This window comes from Tamandua tetradactyla, chromosome 20 (genome assembly GCF_023851605.1).
Source record: "Tamandua tetradactyla isolate mTamTet1 chromosome 20, mTamTet1.pri, whole genome shotgun sequence".
Classification (NCBI taxonomy): domain Eukaryota; kingdom Metazoa; phylum Chordata; class Mammalia; order Pilosa; family Myrmecophagidae; genus Tamandua; species Tamandua tetradactyla.
Window position 1 is genome coordinate 19,599,620 of NC_135346.1, and position 17,138 is coordinate 19,616,757.

The 17,138-nt window shown below is 53.8% G+C and overlaps 1 long non-coding RNA gene across 1 annotated transcript; it reads left to right on the forward strand.

The window, feature by feature from the left end:
- Positions 1-2,003: 2,003 nt before the first annotated feature.
- Positions 2,004-6,073, forward strand: LOC143664470 (uncharacterized). The gene is made up of 3 exons (XR_013166434.1): positions 2,004-3,535; positions 3,830-3,945; positions 4,951-6,073. It is a non-coding gene; the product is annotated as an uncharacterized LOC143664470 (long non-coding RNA).
- The last annotated feature ends 11,065 nt before the right edge of the window (positions 6,074-17,138 follow it).

The window sequence follows — 17,138 nt, forward strand, 5'->3', positions numbered from 1 at the left end:
GCCATGGTTCCTTCTGCCCCCTGTGCACAGAGCGTTTGCGAAGGCCGGTGAGGACAGACCCCTGTGGAGCCTTGCTGGGTGGGGGGCGGGCAGCAGGACCCAGAGAGGGGTCAGGCGCGCCACGGGAAGTGGCGGGCTTGGTCCCAGACTACCACCAACATCGCAATAAAGCGAGTCACGTGAGTGTTTTGGTTTTCCAGTGCGTATAAGCTGTATTTATATGATACTGTGGTGTACTAAGTGTGCAACAGCATTTCATCTAAAACAGCAATGGACGTACCTTCGTTAAAATGTGACACACAGACACGAAGTGGGCACACGCTGTGGAAAAATAGCGCCGCTAGACTTGCTCGCCGCAGGGCTGCCGCAGACCTTCAATTTGTAAAAAATGTAATATCTGCAAAGCGTAATAAGGCGAAGCGCAATAATGTGGGATATGCCTGTACAAGGTGAGTGTGCTGGGGCTACAACTAAGAAAGCAGGGGCTCTCTCAGCCCCAGGCTTTCCATTCCAACCAGAACTTGCTTCAGAGGCCCAAAGAAGCAATGGCTTTTGAGGAAACAGGCAACCAAGGAGCCCTATTACAGCCTTTCTTACTTGTGCCACTTCTCTGTATTAGCCAAACACTTGGGCTGAGCATGATGACACAGAAAGACAAGGAAAGGTGGGGCACCCGGTGATTTCTTTTCCTTCCAGTCTTCTACTCATCAGGAAGGCAAAGGGTGTTGGTAGAATGTGCGTGTACCAAGAAGTGAAATAAGAACAGTTAAGTTGGTTTTGTGCAGTTTTCTCACTGTTCTGGTAAGAATGAAATACATATGCATGTATGAGCTATGGAATACGAATTGTATAATTTAGATGATTGTGCATAGAAGTTAAGTGCCCCTTTATTTGCATTTAAAACTGGAATTTGTAAATTTGCAAATTCCAAATTTGCAATTTTGCATTTACAAATTGCACAATGTAAAGAGGAATGGTAAAACTTATGCTAATAATTTAAATTTTTAATTTTTCTTTACTTAGAATGACATTCAGTGGCAAATAAAAAAAAATCATGACAGGTGAGAGAGAGAGAGACCACAGAAGAATGGAAAGAAATTTATATACATATATATTTTGCAGTTTAAATTTTAGTGCCTTTAATGGCATTTTCCCCTGCTTTATTTTAATTTTTATTATTATTATTAGAGAAGTTGTTTTCAGAAAAACCAGGTGTAAAATACAGGGTTCCCATATATCACCCTATTATCTTCTGATTTTTGAACTAGGGCCCCCCCCATTTGCATTTTGTGCTGGGCTCTGCAAATTGTGTGGCCAGCCCTGGGTGGAAGAGTCTCCTGGCTCTATTTTAGGTTGGGCAGATGAGAGGGTGGGGACCCAGGGCTGCCCCAGCTCTGGACACCTCCCTTGTGGTGCGGCCACTGCGGAGGGTGAGGCTCTAAATCCCTGCGCTCCACAGCGCAGGGAGGAGACAAAAGTGCCTCCTTTCCTGCAGCACACCTCCCAGCTGGAGGGAGGAGGGTGCTCAGCCTCCCCTGTGGTCCTGCTCTCTCCCGGGTGTGCCAGAGCCCAGGGTGTGCCAGAGCCCAGGGTCTGCGGCGGAGCATTTAGTGCAGTGCGAAGATGCGGCTGCCTCTGGCCTTGGGGTGGGGGTGGGGGGCACCTTCACTGACCAGGCTGCTGTCTTGCCTGGCAAGGCCTGTGGCTTCCTTCCCCTAGACTGGGGTCTTCCCAAGGACAGGGCCTGGGGAGGGGCCTCAAAAACAGGCTGTGGTGGAGCCGGAGTCGACCTTTTGCATCCCCTCTCCGGGCGTCCGTTCCCCGCTGGGTCACGGAGCCGTGTGCTTGCTCCTAGGCTTGCTTCTGGGGGATAGTGAGAGGAGGAATGGAGCCCCCTTGGCAGCGATGAGCCAGCAACCAGGCTGCCTGCAGGAGACCCTCATACTCAAGGCAGATGCGGGGGGCGGGGGTGGTGGCAGGGCAGCCAGATGGGAGGAAAGCGCCTCTGCAGATTAGATCTCTGAGTAGGGGTGCAGGGGGGCGGGTGGCAAGGGAACATTAACTGAGCTAGTCCACAAAATGCATTTAGTGCAGGCCCGGGCCCCTGGAGGCCTGCCATGCAAGATGTTCATCCCTCGTGAAAGAAGAGGTTGGTGGCTCGGTGGAATCTCCCTCCTCTGCCACCAGGAAGGCCCGCCATCCCCTCTCCCTTTTCCAGCTCCTCCTTCCTCCTTTCCTCTCTGTGGGGGTTCTCTCCCTCCTTTCTCTGCTGCTCTTCCAGCCTACAGGTTCACTCCCACCTTCGCTCCATCTGCAGCTCTGGCCTTCCAGATAATTGGTGACTCTTTCTCATTCCTTGCGCTTTGGCATAACTGTCACCTCCTCTGGGATGGTGTCCTTGACCGCTCCAGTTGACATCCCCCCCTGCTTCAGCCACTCTTATATTTCACTGTTCTAATTTTCTGCACAGCACAGGACAGGTTTCTTGTGCATGTGTTTGTTCAGTGTCTTTCTGCCCCTTTCCCCCAGGTCGTGAGCCCCAGGTGGGGGAGGGGGCACCTTGTTTGGGCTCCCCGTGTCCTCAGCGACTGGTGGCATGTAGTGGGTGCACAGGACAGACAAGAGCCCTGCACTTAAGGAGCCCACACTTTAGTGAGTGAGACGACACTGAACAAGCAAACAAATATTTTGAAACAAATTTTGAGACAGTGAAGCGTGGCGGGCAACTTCTCAGCTCTAGTGGTTTGGGAAGGTCTCCCTGAGAAAGTGGCCTTTAAGTTGAGGCCTCAAAGTGGGAAGGGGGCAGCCAGTATAAGACCCGGGAGGAGGGGCGTTTCCTGGAGAGGGACCAGCAAGTGCACCCGAAGTGCCAGTGAGTGCTACATGGCTTTATTTATTTATTTAAGAAATGGCAAACAACGGGCAAGGGGATGGTGCTGGGAGAGGTGGTCTGAGAGGTGGCCAGAGGTGGGTGATGCAGGGCTTTAGGCCAGGGAAGGCGTTTCCCATTTGCATTTAATGGCAAGCACTGGTTTCCTGGTCCGTGGTGGGAGGAGGGGGGCCAAGGGGAGATGCAGGTGTCAGAGGGCTGGATGGACAGACGGACAGACAGCACTTGACCAGGTGGTGATGCAGCGGTGTCATGTGGGGGGTGGGTGGGAGTGTGCACCCTGGCAGGTGGTGCTGGTAGGTGTGGGCTCGTGTGCACCTGGGAGTGAGGTGGTGTGTGTGGGTGCACATGTGTGTATATCTGGACACTCCCAGCAGCCCTGGCTCCCTGTGTGACCTCTCAAGCACGTGGAGTGCCACCTCCCTCCTGTCCATGCTGGCTGCGCCCTCTGCAGGCACCGGCTGTCCCAGCAGGAGGGTGCACTCTTGCTTTCCTGTCTCCAAACCACCGGCCTGGGACCAGCAAGAAGGATCCAGAGTCCACAACCCAGGGTTGAGGCTAGACTCCAAGAAGGACGGCCACAGACTCGGAGGGTTTGGGGACAAGGGCTTGCCGGCCTGAGACTCCATGCCTCACCTTTGCAAGGTAACGGGCTGCAGGGGCCCCTGGCTGCGTAAGCCGAGGCTGCAGCAGTACCGAGAAGGGCCGCACGGGGGCAGCCAGGGCTGCCAAGCGCGGAGAGAAGGAACGAGGGAGGGAGGGTGGGAAGGAGGAGGGTGGGTGAGCGTGAGGAGCAGGTGTGTGTGTGGGGAGGTGGCGCATATCTGCGGGGCTCTGAGGTCTGGCTGAGTTTCTGCCTCCAAGTGGTTGTATGTGAAAATAAAATGAAGTTATGAGCTCATTCCCATCCCGGTGGCATCTTGTTTCCTCCTCATGCAGCATCCTCACAGGCCCAGAGAGGTGGAGCCACTTGCTCAGGGTCACTCAGCTCGGAGATTCAGACCTGGCCTGCCTGACCTCTCCTCTCCCCCTGTCTAACCACTGCCCTGCCCTGAGTGAGTCCATCTGCAGGAGAATGTCAGTCTGTCCATTTGTCTCCTGGCCTCATCTCACTCCCACCGCGCCACTCCCTGCCCCCTATCAGAGGCGAGAGCCCCGTCCTTGGGCAGGACAGGACTATCTGGGCAGGGAGGCTGGGACTTGAGACTCCTCCCTGAAACCCCTGGGGAGTTGGGGTTCAGGGGCCCTTGAGTTAGGTTTGATGTATGCACCCTTTACCACATAACAACACCCCCAGAGCTGTCTTTGGGGCTGTCCGGCTCCTGCCTCCTCTCTGACCCGCCCCCCCCCCCCCCATAGCTCCCGTGGGCAACTGAGAACCGGGAAGGGGGTCTTGGGTCTTGGGAGCTGATGACTCTCCTCGGTGTATCAGGCCCTAGTCCCAGGACTTTAAGCTGCCTACAACCACGACACTGACCCCCCCACCCCCCCGAAAAATACTCAACAAAAACCACCACATAGACACATAACAAAACTCAAAAAAAAAAAAAATACAACTCCCCCCTTGGGCAGCCTTGGAGGCAAAAGTAAGGATGGTTTCAGCTGAGATCATTGAACCGAGGGGTAAACTGAGGCCCAGAAAAGAGCACGGAGTCATCCAAGGTCACACAGAAAGTAGGGGCTGAGGCCCTGCTCGTTTTTCTCCAGAAGGGGCTGGAGGACCTTAGACAAGGGGGTCAGTAAGATTTGTCCTCCCAAGTTAAGGATTGGAGAGCTAGAAGGACAGTCATCTGGCCTCCTCCTCCAGAAAGTCCACCCTGACTACCTGTCCCACCAATGTCAGAAATGGTTCCTCCTTAGAGCTTCCTTGATACTTTCTCTCTGGTCAAGGAGACAAGAAACTCATTCTGAGCTGCTTTAAGGGGCCTCAGAACCTCCAGTCTTCCCTCCTGATCAGCCCAGACATCTCTCTACCTTTCCTAACAGTGACATGTCTGTTTTGCTTGCATACTTCCTGTGATGGGGAGCTCACTGTTACAAGGCAGCCTGTTCCATTGTAGGAAAGGTTTGTCTGTTAGAAAGACCAAACTGGCCTTTTTGTGATGCCCAGCTTTTGGAACGGCCTCCCCCTGTGAAGCAGGAACAAGTGGTTCTGTCTGCTACACTGGCCCTGATGGCTGCAGAGAGGTCTGTATGCCCCTCTCCCCACCACCCTGTGGCCCAGGGCAGCCTTTTCTCTAGCTTAAATGGTCCCAGTTACCCATAAACAACCTCTCCAGCCCCTCATCTCCTGGGCAACTTTCCATCGAGTGCCCTCTGGGTGAGAATAGCTCCTTCTGCGGTGACTATTATTTTTCCTCAATACGTAAGAAAATGTGTTCATTATAGGGAAATTAGAAAATAAACACAAGGAAAAAATATCCACAATCCTGCCACCCAAAGACAACTTCTTTTATCCCCTCAGGGCCTCTCCTCCCAGACTGGTGCCCACATGCTAATAAAGTGGGTGGCAAAGGCAGGGCTATTTCACAGCTGGCGTAGGAGGCCTGTTCAGGGAGAAAGGCAAGTTTTGTTTAACTCGACATCTCGAAGGGTCATCCTGGGAACAAGACAGGACTGCTCTGGAAGACTGAGGAATGGAACAAAGAGAACTAAAGGACTTTGCTAAGAGAGGAGAAAGCATTGGAGTTTTTGCAGGGGCCGGACTACGAGGCAGGGGGAATTTTTCCAGAGCACTGCCTTCCCCACAGGCTCGCAACAGACAGCAGCTCCACTGTCTTCCTCCTTCTACAGCCTGGAGCCTGGGCATGGGGGCAAGGCGAGCCCGGGTCTGTTTGGCAGAGGGCTCCTGCAGAACTGGGGGAGAGGAGGCTGTCATCCTGAGCCCCCCTGGGAAAGCTCAGGCCGCATCGCATCCCACTACGTGTGAGCACCAGCCTCACCCCTGCCTTGCCCCAACCCGCTTCACCCTGCGCTGTCCCAAACTCAGTCACATCACATGCACATGAAGAGCCCCAGTTGGTGGCACTTGGGGTGTGCAGGAAGAAATATGGCCCCCAGGGGATAATGCAGGGAAAATGGGACAGTGCATACAGGAGGCGAAAGGTCTGGGGGAAATGGAGAATTTCATGGAAATAAGGAAGAGCCAGCTGTGATAAGGAGAAATTCAGGTCCTTGAAGAACCCCAGGGATTGGCATAGGGTGGGGTGGGGGTGCATTGTGTATTCTGTGTCGCGGGATGGGGTCTCTAGTCAAGGGGAGGGGATCCCCAGAGACTCATCGTTTACTCCTGTGCATATAGAGAATGTCTTTCCATGTCAGTAAATATTTGTGATGCACCATTTTCACGACTGCATAATACTCCATTGTGTAAAGAGACCACGATTTCTTTAGCCAATGTCTTGTTTTAGGACATTTAAGTTGTTTACAACTTTTGCCATTATAAGCAATGTGACAGTGAGCATCCCTGCAGCTACGTCTTTGCCCTTATCCATCTTTATTTCTTTAGGGTAAATCCCTAGCAACGGGACTGCTGGGTTGAGAGGCAGACCCATTTCTAAGGCTTTTGAAATATGTTAACAAATTGCTTCCCAAAAAGTGGCACATCTTTTCGCTGCCACCAGCTATGTGAATGTGCCGTTTCATAGCACCTTAACCATCAGATGTCTTCTTTTCCCAACATTTTACTATTAAAGCATCAAACATACAAAAAAGTTGAATACATTTTACAGTGAGCACCCATACAGTACCACCTAGATATTTACAATTTACATTATCCTACATTTCCTTTATCACAATCTATGCATCCATCCTCCACCCATGAATTTGTCTTCTTTTTTTTTTTTTTTGATGTATTTCAAAGCATTGTCTGATGTATTGCAGACATCGGACACCAGTGCACTTTTCCTCCCCCATAAACACTGCAGCCTGCATATCACTGGCATTAGCTAACATTCACACCCTGACCAAACGGGGGAAAGAAGTGGAACAAATAAGGTATCAGTGGCTGAGAGAGTTCAGAAAAAGTCGAGGGGCTACACTGGAGGTCCCTCTTCAGTTAGACATTGCTTCCTACCATCACTTGCCAACCCCCAACCAAAACCATTCCTGCCAATCCTAAAGAACACCCAGGGCAATATATAAGCTATAAGATTCTACAAAGTTTCCATGCACTAGGGTAACTTTCCAGAAACCTACAACCTCCTAGATGGGTTCAGGACCAGGTAAGTCCTGAAACCCAGAGGGCCCACTCTCTCCAGAATATCAACTAGTCCCACCCCCCATCTCATATTATCGACAGCTTAAAAAAATAAGAACAAAAACAAAACATGAACCAGACAAGTCCAGGGCCAAGGACGGAGTTGGTGGATGCCTCTGAAGCTCTCCTTTTAGACTGCCTGTATTCTTCTTGTGGACGATCTTTGACAGTAATTACGTGATCAGCTGTAGAGCCATGGAAATGGAATCTAGCAATGGCTCTCCACTGTGTTCTCAGGCTCTTTATCAATGTCTCCCTGAAAGGTTCACCCAAACCACGCTTCACGTCGGTTCTGATCTACCAGCTCAGAAGCCCAAGAAGCAAAGAGAACAGAACGGGGGGGAGAGGGGGGGGAAGCAGGATAGCATGTCGTCTCACATGTAGCAGGTATTCAATCAATGCTTGTTATTACTTCATAATCCATCGCCAATTGGGTTCTTCCCGCCTTTCTACAAAAATGACTCTTTTGTCGAGCCTCTTTAGTTGCTCAGATGTGGCCTCTCTCTCCAGCCAACACAACAAGCAATCTCACCACCCTGCCCCTGTCTACACGGGACATTACTCCCAGGGGTGTGGACCTTCCTGGCAACGTGGGACAGAAATCCTAGAATGAGCTGAGACTCAGCACCAAGGGATTGAGAAAAACCCTAGAATGAGCTGAGACCCAGCATCACGGGATTGAGAAAAACCCTAGAATGAGCTGAGACTCAGCATCAAGGAATTGAGAGAACCTTCTCGACCAAAAGGGGGAAGAGTGAAATGAGACAAAGTGTCAATGGCTGAGAGATTCCAAACAGAGTCGAGAGGTTATCCTGGAGGTTATTCTTATGCATTAAGTAGATATCACCTTGTTAGTCAATATGTAATGGAGAGGCTGGAGGGAACTGCCTGAAAATGTAGAGCTGTGTTCCAATAGCCGTGTCTCTTGAAGATGATTGTATAATGATATAGCTTTCACAATGTGACTGTGTGATTGTGAAAACCTTGTGTCTGATGCTCCTTTTACCTACCTTGTCAACAAACGAGTAGAACATATGGAATAAAAATAAATAATAGGGGGAACAAATGTTAAAATAAACTAGTTTGAAATGCTAGTGATCAGTGAAAGCAAGGGGTAAGGGGTATAGTAGGTATAATCTTTTTTTTTTTGCTTTCGTTTTATTTCTTTTTCTATTGTCTTTTTATTTCTTTTTCTGAATGGATGCAAATGTTCTAAGAAATGATGAATATGCAACTAAGTGATATTGTGAATTACTGATTATCTATGTTAATGTTTTATTACGTTTGTTAATTTTTTTTAAATTAATAAATAAATAAAAAAAATGACTCTCTTGTCAAGGTCTGCGGTGCTCTCCACATTGCCAGGTCCAATGGCCAGTTCTCGGTCAACCATGGCAGCATCTGACGTGGTGAGTCTCCCTCCTTTTTGATATGGTTTCTTTATTTGGCATCTTGTGGCCCCACATTCTCCTCCTCTCTGGAGCTCCTTCTTGGTCTCTCTTCCTATTGCTCCCGTGACCCTTTCCTAACCCTTTTTTTCTTATTAATTTTTAATTAAAAAAAAAATACCAAAAAACACCAAATGCAAACATTCGTAATTTTTATCATTTTTGCATATTCATCATCATGATCATTTCTTGGAACATTTGCATCTATTCAGAAAGAGAAATAAAAAGAAAACAGAAAAGAATTCATACATACCATACCCCCAACCCTCCCCCTCACCGATCACCAGCATTTCACTCTAAATTTATTTTAACATTTGTTCCCCCTATTATTCATCTTTATTCCATATGTTTTACTCGTCTGCCTAACCCTTTTTTAAAAAATATTTTTATTGAGATTCACACACCACACAGTCCATCAAAAATATACAATCAGTGGCTCACAATATCATCATATAGTTGTGTATTCATCACCATGATCATTTTTAGAACATTTGCATCACTCCAGAAAAAGCAATAAAAGAAAAATCCCATACATCCATCCTGTACCCCTTATCCCTCCCTCTCTTTGACCACTAGCATTTTAATCTACCCAATTTTTTTTTACCCTTTATCACCCCCTATTATTTATTTATTTATTGTCCTTATTTTTTTACTCATTTGTCCATACCCTGGATAAAGGGAGCATCAGTCCCAAGGTTTTCACAATCACACGATCACACTGTAAAAGCTAGATAGTTATACAATCATCTTTAAAAATCAAGGCTACTGTAATTTTTACTGTTCAGGCTCCAAACTTCGGCTCTATCCTTGACTCCTCTCTTTCTCTCACACCCCCCACCCAATCCCTCAACGTATCTTATTGGCCTTCCATTTAAAGTGCACCCAGAATCTCAGCATTTGTCCCCACCTCCGCTGCTATGGCCCTGGCTTGGGCCGCTGTGTCTTGCCCCTGGCTTTCGGCCGTAGCCCCCTAACCAGCCTTCCAGCTTCAGCCCTGCCTCCTCCAATCTGTTCCCAACACAGAGGGCTCCTTTAAAAACATGCCAGATCAGGTCAGCTCTTGGTCCCAAACCCTTTGGTGGCTCTTTATGTCACTCGGAATCAAAGCCAAAGGCCTTACATGTGGCTCCCGAGCCCATACACCCCGGCCCCTGCTGCTACCTCTCTGCTGTCTCTCCTCTACGCTCCCTGCCTCCCTTTGCTCCAGCCTCACGGGCCTTCTGGATGTTTCCTAACATGCCCGAGGCTACTCCTCCTCCCTGGGATGCTTCTCTCTGCAGACATCTACAGGACACGTCCCCTCACCTCTTTCTTATCTTCAATCAAATTTGTCATTTCAAAATGCCTACCAGTAACCCTCTATTTAAAGTTGCAACACCCCTTGCCTCCTATCTGCCTCCTGTTCCCCTTAGGCTGCTCCATTTTCCCCCGGCCGTACTGTAACATTGCGCACTTTACTCATTTATTACGTCCATTGTTACTTCTCTCCTCCAACCCCCACTGGAAAGCATGATTCAGGAGAACAAGGATTTTTTGTTCACTGATATGGTTCACCTAGAATAGATAGTACATGTAGGGGCTTAATAAATATTGGCAGAAGGAAGGGATAGAGGGAGGGAGGGAGGAAAGAAAGAAGCTGGGCTACAGACGTGGAGAAAGGCCCCACTAGAGAGCCTGGAGATATCACGCCCTGCAGCTGGACTTTTGGACATGCCATTTTACATGAGCTCCTTTTCACCGAAGCCAGTATGAGTGCATGCACCTCCCCCTACCACAGAGGGGAAGGCAGGGGTATAAGGGGCCGGGGTCGGAAAGGCAGCCCCTTCCCAACCGCTCCCCGCGCCCCACCGAAAGTGACACCGGTTTCTGTCACTTGCAGCCACTTACACTGTATATTCTTGAGCTCTTGAATTGGGAGTGAGTGAAGGGCTGCGTAGGGCCTACGGAGATGTACAGGTGGGCGGCCCCAGGGATGTTCCAAGTGACAGGAGCTGGGCACACAGAGGGCACCCAGGTATCAGTGCTGGGTGGAGGGGAGCATGGAAATGAATTTCCCTTGGTTCTGTCCTAGAGGAGCTCTCAAGCTGTCAGGGGAGAAGGACATGGGTGTTAATGGGGTCAGGACAGACTGAGGGGTCCTGCTACACCAGAGGTGCGAGCTAAGCTGAGATGGATTCCACCCAGGGGCCTGGGCAGGAGGTGGGGGTGGGGTGCCGACTCTGGCTTGTAGGTAGGCGAGCCCAGTGGTTAATGCACACACCAGGGGGTGTGTTCTGGGGTGTCACTTACCATCTGAGCCTCAGCGCTCTCATAGGTAAAATGCGGCGAGTAATGCCCATTTCATAAGGTTGCTGTGAACCTGGCCCCCGGAAAGCTCTTAGTAAAAGTGAGCGGCGACTACTTGAGTTACTGGCTTTTATCGCACCCAGGAATTCTATTCCTGGTGCGGTTCCTACTGGCGCCAGAAGATGGCGCCATGACCCCAAAAGAGCCCTTTTCCTGGAATTACCTTCCTTTCGGTGGGGCGCGGGGAGCGGTTGGGAAGGGGCTGCCTTTCCGACCCCGGCCCCTTATACCCCTACCTTCCCCTCTGTGGTAGGGGGAGGTGCATGCACTCCCCTCAATTCTGTGGCCAGTCTCTGGCCCAAGGAAGAGGAGGCCTGGGTCAGAGGAGCCTCAGCGGAGGCTGTTTTCCATCCGTGTTGCCCAAGAGTGTGGCCCTTGGAGACAGTGTGGGTCAAGTTGAGGAAATACTCAGGTTGGACCGCACAAAGGACTTCCAGAACGGGCGAGCATCCCGCCGGGGAGGCTGCTTTCGGAGGTCCCGCAGCTGGACCTCGGGGCGCAGCTGGGCCTGGTGCTGAGGCAGGGGAATGACCCGTGTGGTCTCGATTTGCTTCCCCCCTGGGTGTGGGCGGGCGGGCGGGAGTGCCGGACCCCGAGACGCGGGACGGCCTGGAAATTCTGAATTCGACCAGCAGAGGGAGGCAGAGAGCCTCTCGGCCTGCCACCGGCTCACCTTCCAGCCCCAAGCAAAAACACCGCCCCCACCCCCCCCCACCCGCCCCAAGAAAGTTCCCGGCTTGGCCACGCCTCCTTGGGCAGGACTCGACCTGTCCCGTGTCCCTTCGCTTTGGAAAAAGGCTTGCTCCCCTCTCCCCCACTGAGCTTCTCAGGAAGGCTCAACCTCAACCCTAACTTTGGGCTTCAATTTCCGGTTTTAAAGGAGATGGGACAAGCTGACTACTCCAATCCTAGCAGATCCGACTTCCTGGGTCCGGCAGGCGTTATCTCCCCAGGGGCGAAGAATATTGGGGGATAAAAGGGCATCCTTACCCCATCCCCCAGCATCCCAGGCCTGGATGGCCAGCTGGACCTTCTGGAGCAGGGGAATGCCCTCCCCATTCCACTCTGGCCACTTCCCGTCATTCTCCTGGACGGGCTCCCGGAGGTCCACAAAGGGCCGCAGACAAACTTCTGGGCCAGACTTTGCCTGGGCTTTGGGCCCGTGGCCACCTGGCTCTGGCACTGAGAGCCGCTGGCACTCCTTACGGGACTTTGGTCACCAGCCCTGAACCAGTGTTGGCAGGGGCCCTCCTGGCTGGGAGAGGGGACGCAGAGGCCGCTCTCAGCGTGGGGCAGTCTCTCTTCCCTCCTGCCTGTGGCCTTGATCTTCTCAGGTGACCTTCTCTCCACCCGGTGCTCAGACCGTGCCTGCTCCCCATTTACCATTCCCCTCTTGTCTCCAAGTCCAAATCCTCACCATCTCCAGTGCCCTGTTTATATTATGCCATTCATTTATTCATTGCACAAAGATTTATTGAGCTCCTACTATGCACCATGCCCTGTGCTAGATAGACACTGGGGATTCAGCATCTAGTTTTTCTACTTTTTTTGGAGTTCACAGTCCAGGGAGGTAGTAGGTGGAAGAATAGTAAAAACCCATACCTACGATTTCATCTGGTGATAAATGGGGTGAAGCAGATAAGATGCTTGCTCTAGGAAGCTCTACCCTGAAGGATATTTCGCCTGGGAAATTATCATCCACATTGTTTGGGCCCTGCTGCCCCTCAGCCCTCACACAGCAGCTGAGACATAGTAGGTGCTCAGTAAATATTAGTTGAATGAATGAATGAACCACTCTACTCATTCAGCTGGGGACTGTCCAATGAGAATTACCCTCCCACACCCCTTCCAGTTAGCACAGAGCTAGTAGATGAAGTCCCCATTGCACAGACAAAAACCTGAGGCTCCAAGAATTTCACCCCAGGCCTCCTGGGCTCCTGACTGCATGGCTTCGTGCCTCAGGCCCTGTCAGAGCTGCTTGGCTTGTGTACAAACTTATCCAAGGCCTCTCCTTCATCCATCTTTTGACTCATCAGGTGCCTACTGTATGCTGGCCCTGGGAACAGGAGGAGCTGGGGACCCAGAGAAGGGTGGGAAGGGTCCTTACCCTCTACAGTACACGGAGTCCAGACTGTTACAACACAGTGGGATATGTGCTGTGATGGGGAGACCCTGGCACTGTGTGAGTGAGAGGGGTGCTTGCCCAGCCTGGGGGCACCTCAGGAGACCTTTCCTGACCGCCCTGCTCCACCTGCCTCTACCCCTCCAGCCAGGTGCCACGGCATCTCATTTTATTTGTTTCAAAGCACTTTTTAGCATCTGCAGTTATCTTCTTTCTTTATCTGCTGATAGGTTATAATCTGAGTGCCCGCTGCGTGCCAGGCACTGTCCTAGGCCCTGGAGACACCGAAGTGAAGGAACATAATTCATGCCCTCATGGAGATCATGCTCTAGAGATGGTAGTGGCAGAGAGGAGATAGATAATAAGCAGAACAAGCAAATAAATATATCTAGCATAGAAATATGTGCCATGGAGGAAAAGAAAGTAGAGAAGGGAGACAAGGTGGGGAGGGAAGAGTGGGTTTTTGGGCAGGAGGGTGATGGTCGAGCAGAGAGCTGGAGGAGGTGAAGGGCGGGCCATGCAGACACCCGGGGGAGGCATGTTGCAGGCAGAGGAAACAGCAAGTGCAAAGGCCCTGAGGTGGGATAGTGTCTGCTGTGCTTGAGGAAAGGAAGGAGGCCAGTGCAGCTGGAGGGGAGAAAGGTCAGAGAGGAGGTGAGGCCAGGTCATCCGGGCCTTGTAGCCATGGTGAAGGCTTGGTTTGATCTGAGTGACGTGGGAGCCGTTAGGGAATTTTCAGCAGGGGAGTGACATGACCTGATTTACATCTAACAGGAATGTTGGTAATGGGTGAGGGCGGAAGCCGGGAGGTAAGTTAAGAGGTTATTGCAATAATCCAGGTGAGAGATGACAGTGGCTGGGGCCGGATCCTTGGAGCCGACGAGGAGCGGTTAATCTTGGAGACACTTTGAAGGTAAATCCAACAGGGTTTTTCAGGGGGTTGGATGTGGGGTGTGTGTGGGGGTGGGGAGACCAGGGCACTGAGGAGTCCAGGAGGTCAAGGGACGAACGTGTTTCCAGAAGGGAGGGGGTGATCAACTGTGGCAAGTGCTGCAGTGAATAAAGATGAGGCCTGCAAACTGAGTTTGGGATTTGACATCATGGCAGTCACTGGGGACCAGTCCACAGTTGTTCTACTAGCACCTTGTTAGTGATATTAGGAAGTCACACTTCTCCCAGGTCAACCTGGCTGCCCAGGCACACAGGTGAGCGGCAGACAGGCCCCTCAGTGTAAAGGGAAAGATGTCTCTCCCCTTGACAGATGCAGCCCTGCTCCGGGGCGCACAGCACAGCAGGAGTGCAGGCTGGATTTCAGTTCCTTCTCCAGCCATTGTGCACCCCAGGCACCCTTGTGTAGAGTACAACCTGCACATCTGTGCTCAGCAGCTATGCTGGTGACTTTGATGGGTGGTGTGAGTACAGTGTGTGTGTCCAGTAAGCATGGACAACTTTTCAAGGAGCTTTGCTGTAATGGGGAAAGAGAAGTGGGCTAGCAGCTGGAGGGGACTTTAGGGTAGAGAAAAATTAGCCAAGTGAGGATGAGTCAAGGTGAAGGCATCCCTGGCGGGGAACCAGCAGAGGCAGAGGTTAGGCAGTGGGAGATGGTTGGGGATGTATAAGGGTGGGAGGGGTCTAAGAGTAGCCAATTCGAGGTGGGACACACGCTGGTGGCAGGTAGGCTGGCGGTCTTTATTCTGGGGGTGCCGGGGCAAGGGGAGGGTTGGAGCAGGGCTGGGCACCTAGCAGGGGCTTCTCAAGTTTTGGAAATTGGCCTGGGAAATCCCTACGTAGCCTCCCCACCCTGGCTGGGAAACGAGGGTGTTTTAGGTGCTCTCTGAATCAAACCACCTCTGCGCCCAGGATTGGACCCAAATGAGTTGCTCTGGTTCAGGTTCCGGCCTCTTCTCTTCCGGGGATGCCCCTGCCCTGCTCAGGCTGAGGAAGAGCAGGGAGCCCTTTCTGGACCCGGGAAGGCAGGAGGTCAGGTCTAGGCCTCACCATGACAGAGGCTGCGCTGGGCCGAGTGGACCATGCGCTGCGTCCCTAGGCAGGGGTGCGGACCTCTCCCAATGCAGCCGGGCCCTCACCTACTTGTCTTGTGCAGCAAATCCTGGGGAGAGCCCTTCAGTGATGTGGGGTCTATGATCCGGCCTCCAGCCACCTGTTTCCCTGAGACCCACCCTGGGATGAGGAGGAGGGGCTAGGGGAAAGGGGGAGGAAGGGAACACGACCTCCCTCTGCAGGGATGCTGGGGGGACAGAAGAAATTTTGGCTGCTGGTTGGGGAGATGCTGGTTGGGGGGATGTTCCCTTTCAAGTGGGAAAGGAGCTATGAGGAAATAATAACTCTTTTTCCCGCCTCCATGGTCCCAACGCACTGCCACTCACAGAACCCACCTGGGGCCTTGAGACAGCCCTTGGGGTCAGTTCCACTTGACGGGGAACTCAGGGACACAGCTGCCCACGGCCCCCCAGCCCGGCGCTGCCTCTGCAGGCCTGCTTGACGGAGGTGTGGGTCCCCGGGCAGCTCAGGCCGCTGCTGCAACAGGCTCCCGCGGCCGCAAGGCCGGGTCTGGGGAGACGCAGGGCAGAGGCTAGATCCCGCCCCGCGGCCCAGCCCGGGGTCCGCGCAGACAGCCGGCCTCTGCCTGTCTTCCTCCCTTCTTTCCTGCCACGTGTTGCTCAGGCTGCGGGTTAGGCGCCGAGGATGCGGTGTGCACGAGGACCCACGGGCCTGGCCTTCAGGGGGCGCACAGCCCATCGGGGTGGGCAGAGATGAAATAGCCCACTCCGCCTGTCACTCAGCACCACTGGAACAGGGCGCCCACCACGCAGGAGCGACCGCTGTCGAGCGGCCTGCCAGCCCGGAGGGGAGGGGCGGCCCTCCAACAGCCCGCGGGCGGAGGGCGAGGCCCGGCCCCCCTGTTCCTTCATCTAGAGGAGCGCCGGGGGCGGCGTGAGGGCTCCGGGTCGGAGGCCGGAGGGGACCTGCCCAGGGGGCGCTGGTTGGGTCAGGCCCCGGGTTCGAGGCCAGGGGGACCCGGCCGGGCTGGGAGGGGGGCGGAACCTCGCGGCGCTCCCCTCCCCCTCCTTCTTAAAGGGCCCGACGCGGGGCGGCGAGGCGCGGGGTGGGGGGGGGCCGGGTGCGCCCTCGCCGCGGGGTCAGGGCGCAGGGCCCCGAGCGGGGTGGGCGCTCGGCGGGCGGGCGGGCCGGGTGGGGTGGCCGCCGTCGCCTCCCGGCTCTGCTCCCGCCGCCCGCCCGCCCGCAGTTCCCCCGCCCTTCCCCGCCCTTCCCGCTCCTCCCTCCCTCCTTCTCTCCTTCTTTCCCTCCCTCCTGCCGTCCGTCCCCCCGTCTCTGCTCAGCTTCTCCCCAGCCGCGGCGCCGACACCTGAAGGCTCGCGAGCGGGCGCAGGGAGCCCCGACAGGCGGCGGCGGGGCGGGACGGTCAGTCCGGCGGCGGCTTCCGCATGGCCCCGCCGTGAGAGGCTGGACCCAGCGGCTGGGACCGGGAGCGGTGAGTGCGGCCGCGGGGCCACCGTGTCCCGAGGGCCCGCGTGCTCCGGGACCCCGCCCCTCCCGGAGCCGGGCTCGGGGCGAGGGGGAAGGGTGTCCCGGGGGCGTGTGGGGGGCCTCGTGCCGGGGGGCGGGCGCCGCCCTCCGCCCTCCGCGCCCTCCCCGGGTCTGCTAACAAAGCTACATTTCTAGATCAATTCCGCCGCGGCTGGAGCATCCTAAGGATGCGGTTGTCATGGAGATGTGGCCGAGAGAGGAAGCCTGGGGATGGCCCGGTCTGGGCCGCGGAGTGGGGGCGCCGCTAGAGCCCCAGCGGGCCCTGCAGGGAGGGTCAGGGCTGGCGGGTTCAACCGTCCCCTGGGCTCTGCCTTCTGATCCCCCCTTTGTAGAATCTGAGTGTATGTGTGTACGTTGAGGGGGAGGCAGCGACTAGTGGTCGGGAGCCCCGGGTGTCGGGTGCCAGGGCCTGCTGGCCGCCGCCTTCTCGATGGAGCAGCTTTGAGGATTTATTTCTGTTTCCAGTTTCCCAACTTTGACAGCCTGGCTCGGCGGCCAGGCCTC